The sequence below is a fragment of the Nyctereutes procyonoides genome, unplaced genomic scaffold (genome assembly GCF_905146905.1).
Source record: "Nyctereutes procyonoides isolate TBG_1078 unplaced genomic scaffold, NYPRO_anot_genome, whole genome shotgun sequence".
NCBI lineage: Eukaryota > Metazoa > Chordata > Mammalia > Carnivora > Canidae > Nyctereutes > Nyctereutes procyonoides.
This window is the reverse complement of record NW_026575129.1, coordinates 6,666,767-6,685,652: the sequence shown is the minus strand read 5'-3', so window position 1 is coordinate 6,685,652 and position 18,886 is coordinate 6,666,767. Positions and strand designations below refer to the sequence as shown.

The 18,886-nt window shown below is 38.8% G+C and overlaps 1 pseudogene; it reads left to right on the top strand.

Moving 5' to 3' along the window:
• Positions 1-1,887: 1,887 nt before the first annotated feature.
• LOC129521027 (GTP-binding nuclear protein Ran-like) lies at positions 1,888-2,512 on the top strand (annotated as a pseudogene).
• The last annotated feature ends 16,374 nt before the right edge of the window (positions 2,513-18,886 follow it).

The window sequence follows — 18,886 nt, the reverse complement described above, 5'->3', positions numbered from 1 at the left end:
TTCTCTTCCTTACCTTCTGCCCCTGCCTCCACTCACATGTTCTCTCTCTCTCTCAAATGAATAAATCAATCTTAAAAAAAACCCAAATGATGTATCTCAAAGTGGTTAATACTCAAAATACATAAAGAATGTATGCAACTCAATACACACAAAAACAATCTAATTAAAAATGGGCAGAGGACCTAATAGACATTTTTCCAAAGAAGACATGTAGATGGCCAACAGACACATAAAAAGATGCTCAACATCACTTATCATCGAGGAAATGCAAATCAAAATCACAATGAGATATCACCTTACACCTGTCAGAATGGTGTATAGCCACCCAAAGAATATGAAAACACTAATTCAAGAAGATATACGCACCCCTCTGTTTATTGAAGCATTACTTAAAGCAGCCAAGATATAGAAGCAACCCAAGTATCCACAGATGAACAGATAAATAAGAATGGTATATATGTACAATGGAATATCATGCAGCCATATAAAAGAATGTGATCTTGCCATTTGCAAAAAACATGGATGGACAAAGGGGGTAATATATTAAGTGAAATAAGCATACATACAACAAGGGTATTATGCTAAGTAAATAAATCATACAGAGAAAGAAAAATACCATATGATTTCACTCAAATAAAGAAAAACAGAAAAAAAAAAGACACAAACACAGACTTCTAAATACAGAGGACAAACTGGTGTTTTCCAGAAAGGATGTGGGTAGGGGGATGAATAAAATAAATAAAAGGAGATTAAGGTATATTTACTGTGACGAGCACTGAGTAATGTGTAGAATTGTTAAATCATTTATAATGTATACCTGAAAGTGATATAATACCATATGCTAATTATATTTCAGTAAAAAAGCATTACAGCCATTCTAAAAAATAAGATATTATAGAACAAAATATGAACAAAGATAAAAGGTCAATGACAAAAATACTAAACACACTCCAGTAGTCAGTAAGACAATAATAAAAGCAAAGCTGATGAATGAAGTAGAAAGAGACCTCTTCAATAGAAATGGTAATGAGCTACTTTCTGGAACATTAATATGTCATCTGAGCAAACAGAGCATAAAAAATACAATGTGGGCTCGTCTTATTTTCTTTCAGGTCTTTTATCATTAATATGAACATTCAACAAGTGTGTAAAATACTGGTGAGAAGAAATTCTTTTTATTCAGTTTACCTGCCAACAGACATTTTAAATGATAGGAAATCCTTCAGGCAACTAGAACCCTTTTGGAAAATACTATTCACATTCCTTCTGTTGAAATCTTACCACAAATGCTAAAGGACTAAAACATATGTGAGGAATTTTCTAATGGCAAGTGAGTGGCCTGTTCTCTGCTACTACGCTTCAGAGTTGCCCTTGAATTTGAATAACCCCTGGGCCATTAGTACGGCTTCATTGCTGAGGCCATGGTCCAAGAAAACTTGAATGCTGGTGTATGCCCCACCCTTCAGGAAACCAAGTGGAATCTCTAGCTAGTGCCTTCCAGAAGGCGGCTACTCTAAATCCTAGAACCTGATCCCCTTTGCTTGAGACACTCCCAAATTCTTCAAGGTTGGTTTAAAAGCACCAATTCCTATTTTTCTTCTCCACAGGCATTATAAATATCTACTTAAACATACACCTTTCTAGGGAAAATAAAATATGAGATGATTTTAAATTAATTTGCCTTGATATGCTTAACCAGCAAGATGGGATCTGACTTTCCCACTAATTTTGGAAATCTAGGAAATGAACCCCAACTGCATACAGTAAAGCAGATCACTGAACATGATAGTTCAATCAACCTTTAAAAAGTTTTTTTTGTTTATTTGTTTAAACCTAGGGTTAGGAGCCTCAGTTAAACAGGCCAGAGACACTTTCGGAGGCAACAGCATGAAAGCTGCCCAAGGAGCACCCCAAGTCCAGTTCAAACTTGTATTGGATGGCAATGGTGATACTGGAAAAACTACATTTGTGAAATGTCATCTGACTGGTGAATATAAGTAGAAGTATGTGGCCACCTTGGAGGTCGATGTCCATCCCCTTGTGTTCCATACCAATAGGGGACCTATTAAGTTCAATGTAGGGGGTACAGCTGGTCAGGAGAAATTTGGTGGGTTGAGAGATGGCGATTACATCCAAGCCCAAGGAGTCATTATAATGTTGATGTGACATCAAGGGTTACTTTTAAGAATGGGCCTAACTGGCCTAGAGACCTGGTACAACTATGGGAATGCATCCCCATTGTGCTATGTGACAACCAAGGGGGCACTAAGCATAGGAAACTCAAGGCAAAATCTATTGTCTTCCACTGAACGAAGAACCTTTAGTACTATGACATTTCTGCCAAAAGTAACTACAACTTTGAAAAGTCCTTTCTGTGGCTTGTGAGAAACCTGTTGGAGACCCGAACTTGGTGTTTGTCACCATCCCTGCTCTTGTCCCACCAGAAGTTGTCACGGACCCAGCCCTGACAGCATAGTATGAGCATGATCTAGAGGTTGCTCAGATAACGTGAGAAAGTGCACATGGAACCCCATGTCAGAAATCTAGTTTTATCTGCCACTGTCTGTGGTGTCAGTGGTGCAGCGTGTTTGCCACTTGATTATATAGCTGAGCGCAACATGTGCTTAATCTCTGGGATGTTAAATGAAACGAATGGGCTTCAGAGTGAATGTGGCAGTTTAAAAAGTGCCTTCGTGTTCTGGACCTGCATATTTAGCTGTTTTGGAATGCAGGTGTTTCCTTCCTGAGTTTCAAACATAAGATTGGTATAGCCACATCACAGTATGCAGCGGTGAAGTCTCATTTGTCACTGTCATTCCCCTTCTTCTTCGTTTAGAATCAGAATAAAGTTGTATTTCAAATATCTAAAAACAAGTAAATCTAGGATTAGGAAAAGATGTGACTCTCCCCATGTATCTGCTTTGAAGCTGGTGGAGACCGTTGTTCGGAGTTTAACCCGTACTGGCTGGCGCAGGTCTCAGGGCTGATAGTAGGGCACACATAGCCCTACTATCAGCACAGACTCAAGGACAGCAGGAGGCAGAGTCTCTGATTCCTAAGAGATTTTTCAATGTGGTTATATTCTTTTTTTTTCATTCTTCTTCATTTGTATTTAAGTGTTTAAAATATTTAAATTTTAGAGTCCCCGTGAAAGTTCCAACTTAGTGCCATGTTTATGTATTTGTTAACATTCTTGTTCAAAATGTTATTTGCATCTCAACCAAAGAAAAATACAATGGGGTTTTATATTATTTAGTTACAATTTCCTGAGTCTCTAAGGGAATTGGAATTAGGGTTGGCAGTTTAAACAATACATCCTGTCTAAAAGCTATAGCACAATGAAGACATCTATAGAGACTGAGTCCACACACCACAAAGGCTACAAATCTCTACCAGGAAGGTCAGCATGTCTGTACCCGCAAGATCTTCAATGACCTTCCTGAAATATCTAGTTCTTTTCCTTTGAAGAAAATGCTTCACGAGGTAGAGATGTGCCAGTGTCTCATGCAATGTGTGAGTTGCTGTGGTAAGTGATCCCCTTTTTCCCTTATGGAACAAGTAATGCATTGTAACCCCTAACAGAAAACTCCAGCTGTCCCTTTACACGCCAGTCTTTTGGCAACGGTTCAGATTTTTCCCCCCTTGAATAGTCATAATTCATAGAGAGAGCCAGACACACAGATTTCTTTTTTCAACTGACTTTGTGTTTCTTTGGCTATCTTATCCCTAATTGCTCCCTGCAAACCCACCCCTCCATGCTGGTAAACTAGAGGCAACCAGTTTCATGAACCAGTAAATACAAGATTTAAACATTCACTCTGCGAGACATATACAACATTTATTGCCAATTTTGATTCAAGTAGAGAGGAAAATTGCGTAAGTCGGTTATTAGGAGTTGCAGGTGTGCCTGGAGAGGGAGAAGGCTTCTTATTCAGGAACTATAGATAATCCCTCTTATAAAACTTCCCAAGTTGTAAAACATTTTTTTCTCATCCCTTTGGGAAATGCTGTAAGCAGGAAATCGCATATGTGCATTAAGAGTCAGGTGATAAGCCAATTTCACCAGACTCTACTTTCAGGAAATGACTGTGAATTTTGAAATTTTGTTGACTCTTCAAAAATTTCTGATTTACCTGAACTCAATTTTAACCAATTCATGCTATATATCATTAACTTATTTTGTGTGCATGTCTTTTGACATGCCTGTGGGTAAGCTTCCACAAAAATAATGTCATCTGAATTGGCAGGAAGCCTTTATTTCCTGAACTGAAGTATACTGTAAATGAGAACATCTGAGCAAAGGCCTCATCCTTTATTTTTTCCCTTTTGTCTACTGTGCATTATTACTTCTCATCGAAGCAGAGGCACCCATGTATAAGGAGGGCTAAGTGGGGCCCCATTCATGAACATTTTTAAGAAGCAAAGGTGTTTCTTTTTTCCCCTTATGCAACTGACCTGAGGTAGGTCAGGGTTTGAGGAGTAAATATATTTTGGATCACCATGATGCACTAGGCCCCATGTTGGGTGTTGTAAGCACAATTCTCACCCTCAGGGAGCTTACAGTCTCACAAGCAGAGCAAGGTTTACGCACGTGCCAATTATATGGCTGCACAGAGTGGGGTGCATTTAAGGGTCCAGATGAATGGAGCAGATGGAACAATTCACGTGTGCCTCAGGAAGAACTGGTAGACAAGGCTGGGGTGAGGGGTCAGTAAAAGATGAGGTGAGATGAAATCTGGCTTCTATGATGAACATAGCTTGGATTGTCAAAAGATATTCAATATAGAGGTAAAAACATAAGCCAAGGGCAAGTAGTTCCGGTGTTTTAGAGGGTGTATGATTGAAATTAAGGCCTGTGTGGGGCTAGGTTGCCAGACAGAAGAGTTTGTACTTTTTTTACATGGGAAAGAGAGAACCTACTGAGGGGTCCAAAGCATATCTGTTGACACAGATATGGACCTTATCTGATCCAGTCTAGACTTGAACTTTCTAGTCTCTACATCTTCATGTCTTTGCAGAAGTCTGCTTGGGACCCTGTGCTGTGCCTCTCAGATTCCCTTTTCAGGAATGAAGGACGTATTTCCCCAACTGCTGGGAATGCTGTTAGCAAACAGGGCCCAGTTGTAAGCCGTCTCTGGGAATTGTTTCAGCTAAAGAGACTGGCCGCCTGCCAAGGGCAGCCCACATCTAGAAAGTGGTTAATGAGGTAAGAGTGGGTATAAAGGTCTCACACCCTTGCTCCCATTTGGGAAGTCTCTGAAGGGTTATCCTGGCATTAGTGTCCCCCCACCGGGTCTGCCCAGGCCTTGTAACTTCTCTGCAGCCCCATTTCTCTCTTTGTTTGATGTGGCTTCCTTCCTTCCTTCTCCTTCTATAGTTATTGATCTTGAAACAACTGCCTGACAACCCCCTGGCATACTCATTTCCATCCTCAAATCTGCTTTCCAGACAACCCACCTACAGCAAGGCTCAGGTGATCTCCTCCTGCTACTTCCACAAGTCACTGACAAAGCTTCTGGGTGGGTTTCTTGAGAAGTGTTCAACCACTGTATTCCCCAGCCTTGTGGCAAATTGACAATCCTGTTTATCTCCAAAAGAACTAACGGGTATTTATTAAACACTTCTAGTGTTCGAAGCACCATAATGGACAACACGGAATAATTTGGCACAGACCTAACACCACAGAAATATTTATTTCTGAGGCACGGAAATAACACCACAAATAGCTTATAATGGCTGAAATGAGCTGTATACACTGTGAGACTAGAGGACGACAAGGCCAGTGTGGGTGTTAAAGAAAAAGCTGTTCATGACACCTGTTAATATTATAAGGCAGACTTTATTCAGGACAATTGCTATAGCTATAGGGATACTGCATTGGGCTTTTGCAGTAGGGGAGGGAGAGATCAAGCTTAATTCCAAAATACAACCTGGAAAAGTGGGGATTTATAGCCAAGGAGCCAAAAGAGGGAGTTGATACATGGGAATCACTAAGAGGGTGAGACAATTTTTTTTTCTCCCCTAAACTGACCTAACAGGATTCTCACTGAAGGCAGGCCAGGGTGATCAGATAATACCAGAAGTGGCAGGCTGTGGTGGGGAGGCCTGGGGGGAGGGATTGGGAATTTGATCTGTTATGGAGGGTGATCAAATAGTATGGTAGGAGATTTTGGCTGAAGTGACTTAGCAGGATTCTTGCTAAAACTAGACTAAAGGATGAAGACAGAAACCCAAGACCAAGGAATCTTTGTCGGAGGTGAGATGATCAGGGAAGGTTCTTGGAAAACCTTGTGGGAGGAGATGGTTCAGGAGAGAACAAGAGGAAGGACATATGGGGGATTCTGGTAAAGGATATATAACGAGCAGAACTGAGAAACTTGTATGAGGGACACATATTCAAAATCAACAAATCTGTCAGGATTGGAGTGATTACTCAGAAAAAATTTAAGAGGTAAGGATGGAAAAAGTGGAGCTGCATTGTGTAGGCACCTGGGAAGTTATGAGCAGTTAGTAACTAAAAAGTGATATCGTGTCCCAAAACCTCCCCCGAGGGTACAATATCCTCAGCTAGTGACTAACTGAGAAGAGGTGGGTGTCTTTCTTTCTTTCTTTCTTTCTTTCTTTCTTTCTTTCTTTCTTTCTTTTAACATACTCAGGAACTGGAAAAGTAATTGGGAAACAGCAGGCCCAAGACAATGTTGAGGGCTTAGAACCAAAGAAGGTGAGCATATCCAGAGACTCACCCATTAAGGAGACAAGTCTTTTTATTTTATTTTAGTTTTTAAGGTTTTATTTATTTATTTGAGGTGGGGGGCGGGCAGAGAGTAGACTCCATACAGAGCGAGGAGTCCTATCCAGGGCTCTATCTCAGGACCCTGAGATCATGACCTGAGCTGAAGACAAATGATTAACCACCTGAACCACCCAGGTGCGCCAATACAATTCTTTTTAAAAGAATTCCTTTTAGCTTTATTCTCTCCAGGTTCTGAGGAAGAATAAAACTATAGCACCAAAAGATCTATCTATCTGGTATAGATAACCAGATGGCTGTTTCCTCCCAAGCTGCCATCTTCCACTGACCAGACTAAACTCCCAACCCCAGACCAGGCCAGAGGGTGAGCTTTGACTCCTTCCCAGGGTGACACAGGGACAGATGCTTACCACGAGAGCCAATGCTGTTCCCGCCCCATCCATGCCTCCTCCTTGGGCCCTGCAGGCAACACATCTTCCTTTGGCCCCTGGTTTTGGAAAAAATCATATCCCTGACTTCTCTTTAGTTTTTTTCCCTGCAATTTCTATTTCATACATTCTCATACATTTAACTTGTAAAATAGACTGTGATATTACATAATGAATTAAAACATATAAATTAAAATAAAAAAGTTTTGCAATTTGCATAACTATGAATGCTGAGCTATTAAATAATAAAGCTGTGATTTGAACCCAGACTTCCTGACTCCATAGCCCCACCTACTTAACCATTACACATTATTACTTTCTGTTGGAGTCCCTACAATAATTTTAGTGAAAGGAGAGGTGGGAATTCAAAACTGGCTTCTTCCCTCCCAGGTAGTCAACAAGTGAGTTATTCCTTTCTTCTACTCTGAATATATTTGCTCCAAATTTTAGTTTCTGTATACTCATAGATGATTTTCTTATTCATAATGCTAGTTTGACATTATGCTCTATCTTAAGACCTTGACTCTATTTCATAGGCCATTTCTCTATATAGTTTATTAACTTCAACTTTCACGGTAGAGTTCCTGGATTAAATCCTCAAAAGGAAATATGTTTGGTCTAGCTAACTTTTTAGGATCAGACAATATCATCAAAATCTGTCATTTTACTGTCTGAAATTGGATGTTCTTGGGTCATATATCCACTCCTGATCTAATAAGGCTGCTAAGGAAGTTTTTCAGAAGATGTAAAATAGGGCTAACCAGGCATCAAAGGCTGATAGTGTGGAAAATTTTCTTGTGAGTTAGATAAGGTAGGCACTGTAATCAGCCTGAATCCAAAAGGATAAAGCCACAAAGGGATATTATTCAACAGTAGGTGGAGATTTCTTTTTACCTTAAATTCCTTCAGAAGAATTGGGAGGGGAGGAGCACAGTCTCAGCATTAAGGCTTCTTATTACCAGCTTGCTCTCCTACCACCAGCCCCTCAAAAGGAGGTGCAATATAGTCTCCAGAATACCTAGCTTTACCTAGCTTAGGGTTTTAACAATCAAATACTTGTCTAAACCCCAAAGTAGAAAGATTCAGTAGAAAAATAATTTTTTTTAACTTTCTTTCTTGAGTAAATTTTTGATCTTGTCAGAGATGAAGAATGATTTGAACAGGATTAGGCAAATTCTAAACTCGAGGTGGAAATCCATTCAATGAACACAATGCAGACAAACCTTCTCCCTGAATAGCTGTTGCCAACTCTTTACAATCTTATGATCCTTCATAATTTACATTCTTGCATAAACATCTTATTTTTGCCACCACTGAACCATTTTCAAATTCTTTTTACTCAACATAATAATCTAAGCCTTAATATCAAGCATGATTCATAAACCATGACTAAAACCTTTGAAGCAGTACACAGTCTAATACAAAGTATGGAAAGAACTATTGATGCTAATAGAAATCATTTTCAAAATACAATTCTTGTAGTGATGAAACTATTTAAATATTAGCTGGAGAGATGTGTAGATGTTAACCACGCATCCATAGGAAGATGTTAAATGAAAAGTATGTTTTATCAAAACTGCCATGTTTCCTGCAGTTTGAGTACAGTTAACCAATTTTACCTTCAGGAGACATTTAACAATGTCTGTCTGTCTAAAGTGTTTGAATGGCCAATCTTCATTCATTCACTCAAATATTTACTGAACCTAGACTATGTGCTGGAAATAAGAAGAATATTCCCCAGTGATCATTTTTTTGGAAACACAAAATAATATGTGCAATACATTCTCTATTAAAAAGACAACAGTACTGACTCATTCAAGATCTAGGTATATAAACTGAATGTGCTAGGGTCAAAGAAACAACTCTGTGAGGAAATGGCTTGATGAAAGATGCAGACTGAAAGGCCTGGGGCAAAGTAGATAAAAATAAAACAATAAAATAGAGTAGGTGGGGATGTGGCAATCTGAAGAGTATAAGATCCTTTTAAAGTGTTTGGGTGTTTCTCAGCTCCAGTATATTGATTCTACAGGAAAATACAGATTGAGCTTAAGAATGAGCGAAAATATAGAATTTTATGTGAACACTCCCAATTTTGAAATGCTGGCAAGGTACGTAAAATATTTATTGAATTTCTTGGGCTGCTAATTACTAAGTAAATTAACACACTTATTCAGTTATAGGATACCTAGCTATTTTAGTGAACCCGATGCAGAGGTCTATAGCAATGGATAGGGCCATATATAGACATGAGCATAGATGGAAAGGAAAAGCAATTTTTGTGTGTGTGTTTGTGGGAGGAAACATGCAAGGGAGAGATCATATTAGTATGATTTTTAAAAAAACTTTCCAAATCCATTATCAAGATTTTATTTTATTTATTTATTTTTTAAAAATTTATTTATTTTTATTTATTTATTTGTTTATTTATTTATTTAATTTATTCATGAGAGATACAGAAAGAGAGAGAGGAGAAGCAGAAACACAGGCAGAGGGAGAAGCAGGCAGGCTCCATTCCATGCAAAGAGCCCGATGTGGGACTCGACCCCAGATCCGGGGATCACACCCTGAGCCGAAGGCAGACGCTCAACTGCTGAGCCACTCAGGTGTCCCTCAAGATTTTATTTTAGAGTAATCACCCAAACCCAAGTCTATATTGCCAAGTCAATAGAAATGTTTTTATGAAAACCTTGCTTACAGAATAAGATTATCAAACAGTTCATTATAACATTGTAGAAATATATTCTATGTAATAGAGCAGTTAACACCTTCTGAAATTTTTCTAGAAAACAAAGGAAGCCTTTGAAAATAATAATAGTTGGATTTCAAAATGCTCAGTTTATATGCCTATCAACAATATATGACAATGCCTACTTTTCTATAGGTTTTCAGCATTGTTTGTTAGGAATATTTTAATTTTTTGCTTATCTATTAGTAAAAAAAAAATAGTGTCTTGGTGTCATTTTAATTTCCATTTTTTTATCAGGAGAGGTGAGAGGGATTAAGCATATTTTCATATTTTATCAAACATTCATCAGCTCTTACTCTATGTTTACTTTTTATTTTGAATTCCATTTAGAATTGGACTTTGAGCTACCAAGATCCTTCTCACTGAGTCTGGCAGGGATATGCTGACAGACAGTGGATTTTCATCATGAGCACAGCCTTAAACTAGGTTGGTGGTATGCAGAAAACCCAGGAAGTTCTAGTTCACTAAATGCTAATCTGACCCAGAGAATCGCTTGACTTTAAGGTTACTTTGCAAAGGATTATTGCCTAAATCACAGAGGAAACTTCCTGGTCTGAAACTAGCAAAGTGATTTTAGATATCTAAGGAGAGCTATAGATAGAGTGCTGAAAATACTTTTGCTTTCCCCAAATTTCACATTTCCATTGAAACAACTTTCTGTTTTCAAAATTTCCAGAAATTGTATTTCTTAAATTTTTATTTTATTTTACTTATTTATTTTACCTCTTAGGTATAGATGCAAAACAAAATCAATAAAAAGCAGTGATAGCTTATGCTAACTGGCAAAGCAGGGTCAGATTCTATAAAACACTTTGTGAGTAAAAAGAATCTTAAAAGATAAAAATTAGGGATAAATGTTCCCCATTTTCTAACAATTTTTGGGAAAATAAGCATTATGTTTGTAATATGTTCTCCACTACAAAGTACTAGTAATGGTCTTCAAACTTTCCCCTTTCTCCTCTCTATCATCTCACCAGAGAGCTAAGCGCATAATCTGAAAAGTCTCCTAATTATGCTGCTCATCCTCTCCTCTCCACACTGGTCCCCTCACCAACTTCAGCCTCAAATTGCTGAACTAAACCCCTCATTCTTAATTATGAAAAGAGAACACTATTTACTCATGATGTCCCTTCTCTACCTGCCTATAAAATATTAAATAAAAATGGGAGAGAGAAGGGACCTAAGAGCAGATACCAGTAAAAGTTTATCAGACAAAAACACAAATAAAATCCTAAAGCAGAAATACAGGGTCACAGAAGAAGAGACCTACGATATACTTTATATATAAACTTTAATAAACTTTAAATTTGCAACCCTACCTCAGAAATGAGAGTGTGCTCAGAAGGGAGACCCATAATTCATACTAGAAATGCTTTTCTGCACAGTGTAGGAAAGTGAGTTAAGACAATGCCTTTGGAACTGGATAGAACCTGAGTTCCCATTGATAATATGAGAGAAATGACGAGCTCAGCTTTGTGGTATTGTAGTCTGTGACCATGGTGGCGACCAGTGAATTATACCTCTTGGAATTTATGCCCTTTGGTTGTCCCCTGAAGGGAATTATTTCCAAGCCAGGGCCCCATATGAAGAAGGATTCTCAACATCATGGTAAGTATATTACTCTATAGTGATAATTCCTTCCCCAGTGAGGCCCATGGAAATTTCCTGTGATTATAATCTGGAAAAAGAAGAATACATGAATATTTTGAGGATTGCTGGACATGGTAAAAAGTTTGATACTGGGGCCCTAATGAATCAAGATGGCAAGCTCTTTACATTAACTTCTACCCTAGAAAAGCAATGAACACCTGTTGAATATGGACTACCCTGTGATGACTTGATTTAACCAATAAAATGTAGCAGAAGCAACATCATATCAGCACTGGACCTGTCTTAATAAAGCTTTGTTACTTCTGCTTTTGCACACTTGGAAAGCTACAGCCCCGTAGGAAGTAGGCTTCTGGGCATAATAGTAAGTGAGGCCACACCTACTTCTGCTCCTCATTTTTGGGACCATAAATTGATTCTATGGGAACAAAGCATCATATAATACCCACTGACTTGTGGTATGCTCTGTTCTGGAGAATAGTACTCCCAACTAGTACCTCAACTATACCAACATAAGGACATCCCATTGTTTTATCAAGCTGACAACTTCTGGGTGCTACAGTATGTGGTGGGATCAGTGAATCCGATAGGTATGTGCCCACTGCTTCCCCTTTTCTATTTTAAAGTGGAGTCTCGGGATCCCTGGGTGGCGCAGCGGTTTGGCGCCTGCCTTTGGCCCAGGGCGCGATCCTGGAGACCCGGGATCGAATCCCACGTTGGGCTCCCGGTGCATGGAGCCTGCTTCTCCCTCTGCCTGTGTTTCTGCCTCTCTCTCTCACTGTGTGCCTATCATAAATAAAAAAAATAAAAATTAAAAAAAAATTAAAAAAAAATAAATAAAGTGGAGTCTCTGGTCTGATAGGATAGTAGGATGCCCTATCAGTAGATCAAACACTCCCACATCTGAATAATGGTGCTGGCTGAGGTCCTGTGAATAGGAGAGACAAACTCTGACTCAAAACATGTGCAATTTCCAGCCAAGATGAACCACTACCCCTTCCAGGGTTGAAGGGGCTCATAGTAAACAGTTTACCATCTTAATGCTTTATGCTTGTTGGTACTAATATCACCGTGGGCACTTTGAGAGCAGACCTTAAAATATCTGAGTATTCTCCTTTCCCTAGAATATAGTTATGTGAGTAAATAACCTCCTTTGGGAAGGGTCTGGGGAAATTATTAATCTATAATTTATTATGATGTTTCATGGTCCTTACTCTTGGGGACCTACCTTCGCCTATGGTCAGTGAACTCTGAGCCTAAAAATGGGCTCAGTTCTACAACTGGGAAAGAGACCTTGACTTTTTATTAGACAGCTGCCTTCAGGCCATCTAATACTATCTATCCTTTTTTTTTTAATTGTATTGATTAATATCCTTGTCTGCCCATTCACCTTGCTGCTAGGGATGCTAAATTCTGTTATTTATCTTTATAGCACCCGCCAATCTCACCTTTTACGTTCACTTACTTTGCTTCTGATAGTTAAGAGTCTCCACCTGACCTCTATTATTTTAGAGTCCTCTTAACCAGCTTCCTATCAAGAAGCCCAATTATCTAATACTATCTTCTACTATGGGTCCTGCAGAGAGTCACCACTGAGCTTCTCAACAATACCAATGCCTTTCTCATTTCAACAACTCTTATCACTTTGATAATGGACTGTCCTTTTGGCTTCATGGTTTCTGGGTCATTGTTTCATCTAAATATCCAGAATTATTCTGGAAAAACATCAAACATTTAGTGCCATACTTAATAATCTATAATTGTGAGTTGAGAGTTTCTAATGCAACAGGGATAAACAAGAAATCAATTGGATGTACAACTGGACTATACATCATGAGCGAAAACTTGGATATAATATCAAATCTCTCCTTATTATAAAACCATTATCAAACTATGATTTATTACCATGATTAGTCTTAAAATAATACTTAAAAATATATTATTGATGTAAGTTCATTTGTCTTATAAGGGGCTTAGAGGATATACACCAAGATTTTGATCATCTTTGGATGCTAGGGTTATGAGTGTTTTCTTTTATTGTGTTTACTGTAAAGTGATCCAAAATTTCTACTGTAAGTTAGTCATTAATTGTATGCTGATTTTTAATCACATTTTTTACTTAAAATTGCATCAAATGCCTATTTCCCAGTAAAATAAATAGTCATTGGTCATATTGTTCAAAGTTCTACAATGTTAAATAAGTTCTGAATATGTTCTTTCCCAATTTGATATTATAAATGTCCTCATCCATGTCTCAATCACCTTGTTGGTTATTTCTCTGAAATCTTTCATTCAAATTCCTATTCATTTGCTTCATTGGTTTTTAAATTCTTTGTTAATCAAAACAACAAAAATAATAGTGGCTAACATGAACACAGCTTTAAAATGAACTAGGTACTCTGAGAGCATCAGGCAGTTTACATGTTGCTGTTTGTAACCACACTATAATCCAGGTATCACCACCTTTATTTTAAGGGATGAGAAAATCAAGATCTAGAGAAGCCACTGTGGCTTCGCCATACTGAAGCCACAATGTGCCTGTGTGATTCCAGAGCCTGTTCTCAAGCCACTAACCAGTGCCTTCCACCACCCTGCCACTTGGCACAGGCCTCTCCTCATTGTGAGGCTGGGATCATTGTTTTCTCCAGCTCTTTTGGAATTGGATACTGGTTTCTTTTAAACCAAAACCATTACCTTTCTGCCCTTTGGATGCTGTTTAGATGCAAATTTAGAGATCTGCTTTTGGGGATGTTTACAATCAGTTTTCAATGTGGTGGAGTCTGAAGGATTAGCCAAGCAGAATAGGATACCATATTCTTTCCATCTTTTGTGCATTCCAACCCCAAAGGGATATGTTCATTACTTTGCTTGATGGGTGGGCCTAATATGTTGACACCTCAAAATGTCAACAAGAATCCAACTCTAGTGACATCCAAAAATAAAATACTCTTGGATATCATTTAGGAAAAACCTTTAAATGCTCATTTTAGCATTTAGTGACTTAGAAGATAGAAATCATTTAGCAATAAGCTCATCTAGAAAAGTATGTCTACAATATACCTAGTTCACAAATTGAGTCATTTCATGGTGAGATCAGCTCAGGTTACTTATCATTGTAGCTTTTCATTTTTAAGTCACATCATCTGTCTTGCAATATGCTAGATCCCATCCCTGCCACCTTCTCTTCACCTGTTCTGGAGCAGCTGGAGAAAATCATACCAGAGAGATTGACACTCTAAATTCACTACCTCATCCTCCACATGCCCCGCATCCCCACTCTATTTCATATGCGTCAGCTTCTCCTTTTTCTTCACAGTGACCACTTCAAGCAAGTTTCCTTCTGTTTAAACATTAAATAACCACCTCTGTACACCTATAGCCTTTAATCTCCCCTAAATTCTCTCAGAATATAATCCAAAATCTTACCAAAGTATCCTCATTCCCATACCTGGCTGATCTCCTCTTATACCCACATCTCTTTTCTTGATTCTTGCTGATATTCCTACTATTCCTCCCCCAAAACACTAAGCATTCTTCCACTTTAGGACCTTTGCACATGCTAATCCTCTGACTGAAAAACATTTCCTTTGCTCTCTCCAGGACTTGCTCCCTCACTTCACTCAAATCCCCACTTTCTAGTCACAATTTCTGGGAGATCTTCTTTGACCACCTTATTTAAAATAGCATCCCCCACTCCCACCACCAATCTCTATTCCCCTTGTCCTGTTTCAGTTTTTTTCATAGCACTCACTACCAACTAATAGAGTTTACCTATTTATTAGATTTTACAAAGGAATTTGGCATATGCTGTTCCAAAATAAACACTTGTTGAGTGAATGAGTGAATGAATGAATAACAAACTGAATTGCATGATTGCTCTTTGTTCTCAGCCTCAGTCCTTTCCAGCATATTCTGCAGAATGCCGGAGTGAATGTTATAAAACAGTACTGCTCAGAGTATGGTTTCTGGACCAAAAGCATCTACATCACCTAGGAGCTTATGAAAAATGCAAATTCTCAAGCCCCACTCCAGGGCTACTGTTCACACTCTCTATAGAAAAGACTAAGAAACTATATTTCAAAAAGCTCTCCAGAAGATATTTACATCTTCCCAAGTTGACAAGCATGTCTTAAGAAGACTATATGACCATGTGATTGACTTGTTTTAATTCCTCCCTCTTCCCTGGGACAAAGTTTAAACTCTTTCATGTGGTTTCTGAACCCTGTGAGCTTCAACCCACCACCCTGTCACTAACCTTCTTTCCACCCTAGTTCCAAGTTGCTCAACTTTTTGAGTGTTTTCAGTGAACTGCATGCATTCTCTTGCTTCATCTTTCACACATGTTCATTTGCCTGGGACCTGTCTCTTCCTTTACCTGCTTGCTTGTGTTTATCCTTATCATTTAGGTTGTTACCTGCACCTGCAGTGTATTCAACAGCATCTGCACTTTCCATATTCACACCTTTTTTTGGTACATGTGTTAATGTGTTGAACTGACTGTCTGAACCAATAGGCTGAATGCTCTAGAAGCTCTGTTATTCACTTAGCATTTTAGCCATGCTACTTGACCTGTAGTAGGTATCCATTAATATTTCTTGTATAAATAAACAAATACAGAACTGGGAATACATTTTTTTCCTGATAAAAACAATGCTATAAATGATGCCAAGAGATAGGTTGAATGGTATTTCAGTTCCATAGCTCAGAGAGATCATTTAGTTACTGTACTCTTTTGATTCATCTGGATACATAACCATTTTGGAAATTTATTCCAATTCCAAATACCTGATTTGCATATTGTCTTTATGAAGATTTCCAGCTCATAAATTTAGTACCACCATTAATCAGAGGAAGCAATGTGAAATGAAAACAAAAAAAAAAAAAAAGAAAAGAAAAGAAAGAAAAAAAAAAAGGAAAGCAGTTCCCAATAAAAGACTTGTGGAAGATTTAGGAAACCACAAGCATGAGGTTTTGAAGGAAAGTGTTAGAAGGTCACTTAGAAGGTTGAAAAATACAGACTGGTTAGCACCAAAAGGTTTATTGTAGAGACTTATAGGACGTGCGACTTGGGAGAGTTATTCTCTGACTCTGATCTATGAAAAGAGAGGAAGTTATTATGCCTTGAAGTGCCCAAACTGCTAGTTTATTGTATAACCCAAGGCCCTACATTAAGTTAGAAGAGAAATAATTGCAAATGAATGCTCATATGTGTTATTGCTTAACCTTCTCTTTTATGTTTCTGCTCTAATAAAAGGGGCTGTGGTACTTTCTTTCTTTTATATCTCATTTTCTCTGAGCACACAGTACAGCAGAGGCTGCTATGTACTACATGTTGGAATGATTAGTTGACCAGTTGACTCTTCAGTCCAAGTACTTTCCATACCTCATGCATTCATCTTCAAATGCTTACGATCACCAGGGATTCTATGGTTATTTGAGCTGCCAGGAAGGAACAAAATAAATGTGGATCATACAGGGATATTTTCACCCCCACCTTTCCTTGGTTTTATGTCTTTGGTTTACCATTGTTCATTCGGGCAATATCAACTCAACAGGGATAAAAGGGAGGCAGCTTAGTGTTTTAAAAAGAGCCTGGATTTTGCAACCCACCAAAATTCAAGTTCCAGCTCTGCTGACTATTAACTCTGTGACCTCAGGCTAGTTTTTAATTTCTTTTGCATCTCCATTTCCTTCTCATTAGCAAAATGGGGCTACGAATAGCATTTGTCATGAAGTGGAAGTAAGATACTGTGTGTAAAATGCATAACTCATAGTAGACTATTTAAAAAAGATTAATTCTGCTTCTTCCACCCCACTTCACACTTTAAGTAAGGAAATAATTATTGATTAATTGTTAATTTGACTAATGAATCATTAAAGACCTGAATTATCAGGTCTAAGTGTTTCTATGTTTATTAACCACCCTGGCTAATTAACGATTCTTTTACTACTTACACACAACTTAAAAATCAGGCCCATGTGTTTCAGAAATCTTTCTAAACAGGATTGCTAAATGTGGGAAGCCTCACACAGGGGCACAAATTGTATCCCTTCAGAGAATGAAATTTTGGAAAAGCATTTATTGAAAAGAGATTATAAATATCTGAGAAATGGAGAAACAAAGGTACAGTATCATGATTCCATTGATTCTTTCAGAATCTCTGTCCTATATGGGATTTACATGCATCTTACTCTTTCCCAGTTATTCAGTACATCATCTTAGGAGAGTATATATTCCTCTTTGCCCCTTACTAATCCCCGTAGTGGCCATAACTCAGTTCCAATCCTCTGCAATAGATATATGTTACAAGATTTGTAGAGGCTGCTTTTAGGCAGCAGGAGTGAACAATGGAAACCTGAGTAAGGTAAAAGGGTCCACAGTGATCACCGGGTTGAATGCAAACAGGCCCATCAGGTGACCCACCTCAAAATATCCATAGGCTCTAGCTGATGAATGGGCTACTTACAACCAGACACAGGTACCCCAAAAGGAGAATTTCATATGTTCCCATACCTCCTCACTCCCCCCTTAACTACTGCCCCCCCCACTTCCACCTTGCTGACAGTCTCTCCTTTCCTGTCCTGAGCACTGCTCCCCTGCAGTGTATTCAGTAAACTTCTATCTTCTTTGTTTTGTCTTGGGTGACTTCTTTCACTGCCTGCACCACTGGCTTCTACCGGACAATCACCTTATATTTGGTGGCCTGTACAGAGAATCTGTATTGGGCCAAGACTCTCCTTGGACTCTCTGGAAATTTCTTGGGACTTTCCCTTGGTGGACTGACTCTAGTATTCCTTGGGAGACTGATGACCTTCGGCCAAAGTTATTCCTTGAAGAAGATCCGAAATCCTCAGGAGAATCCGCTGGACCATCCTTGCACAAAAGGGTGAGCGATTTCCCCTCTTGCCCTAAAGAGGGATTCCTCCCTCTCTCTTTCTATTTTTTGCTCTTCGGCAGTCTAATACTAGTACCCCTCAGACAACTGAAGATCTCTGGCCAAGGTGTCTCCATGGTGAGGTCTGACGGTATGAGGGTGATCAAGTCTGACTACCCATGCCTGTGAAGGCGAAGGACCCCTTCCTTTCCTCTCTCACTCCATCTGCAGCTCATCCAGGGCAAATCTGCATACCTTACGGACTTTGTTGGGACCCTTTCCTGATGCTGGCTGACTTTCAGCCACCTTGCCTCTCTCAGATTATTCCGCTTTCTTCCTTTATTCCTATGGATCTGGCAACCATCTCGATCTATAGACAAAATATATTCCCATGTATCTGAGTGAATCCAAAAATTCCATATATGAGTGATGGTTCAACAAGGATTGTAGCTCACACCACCGGAAGGTCCACTCCCCC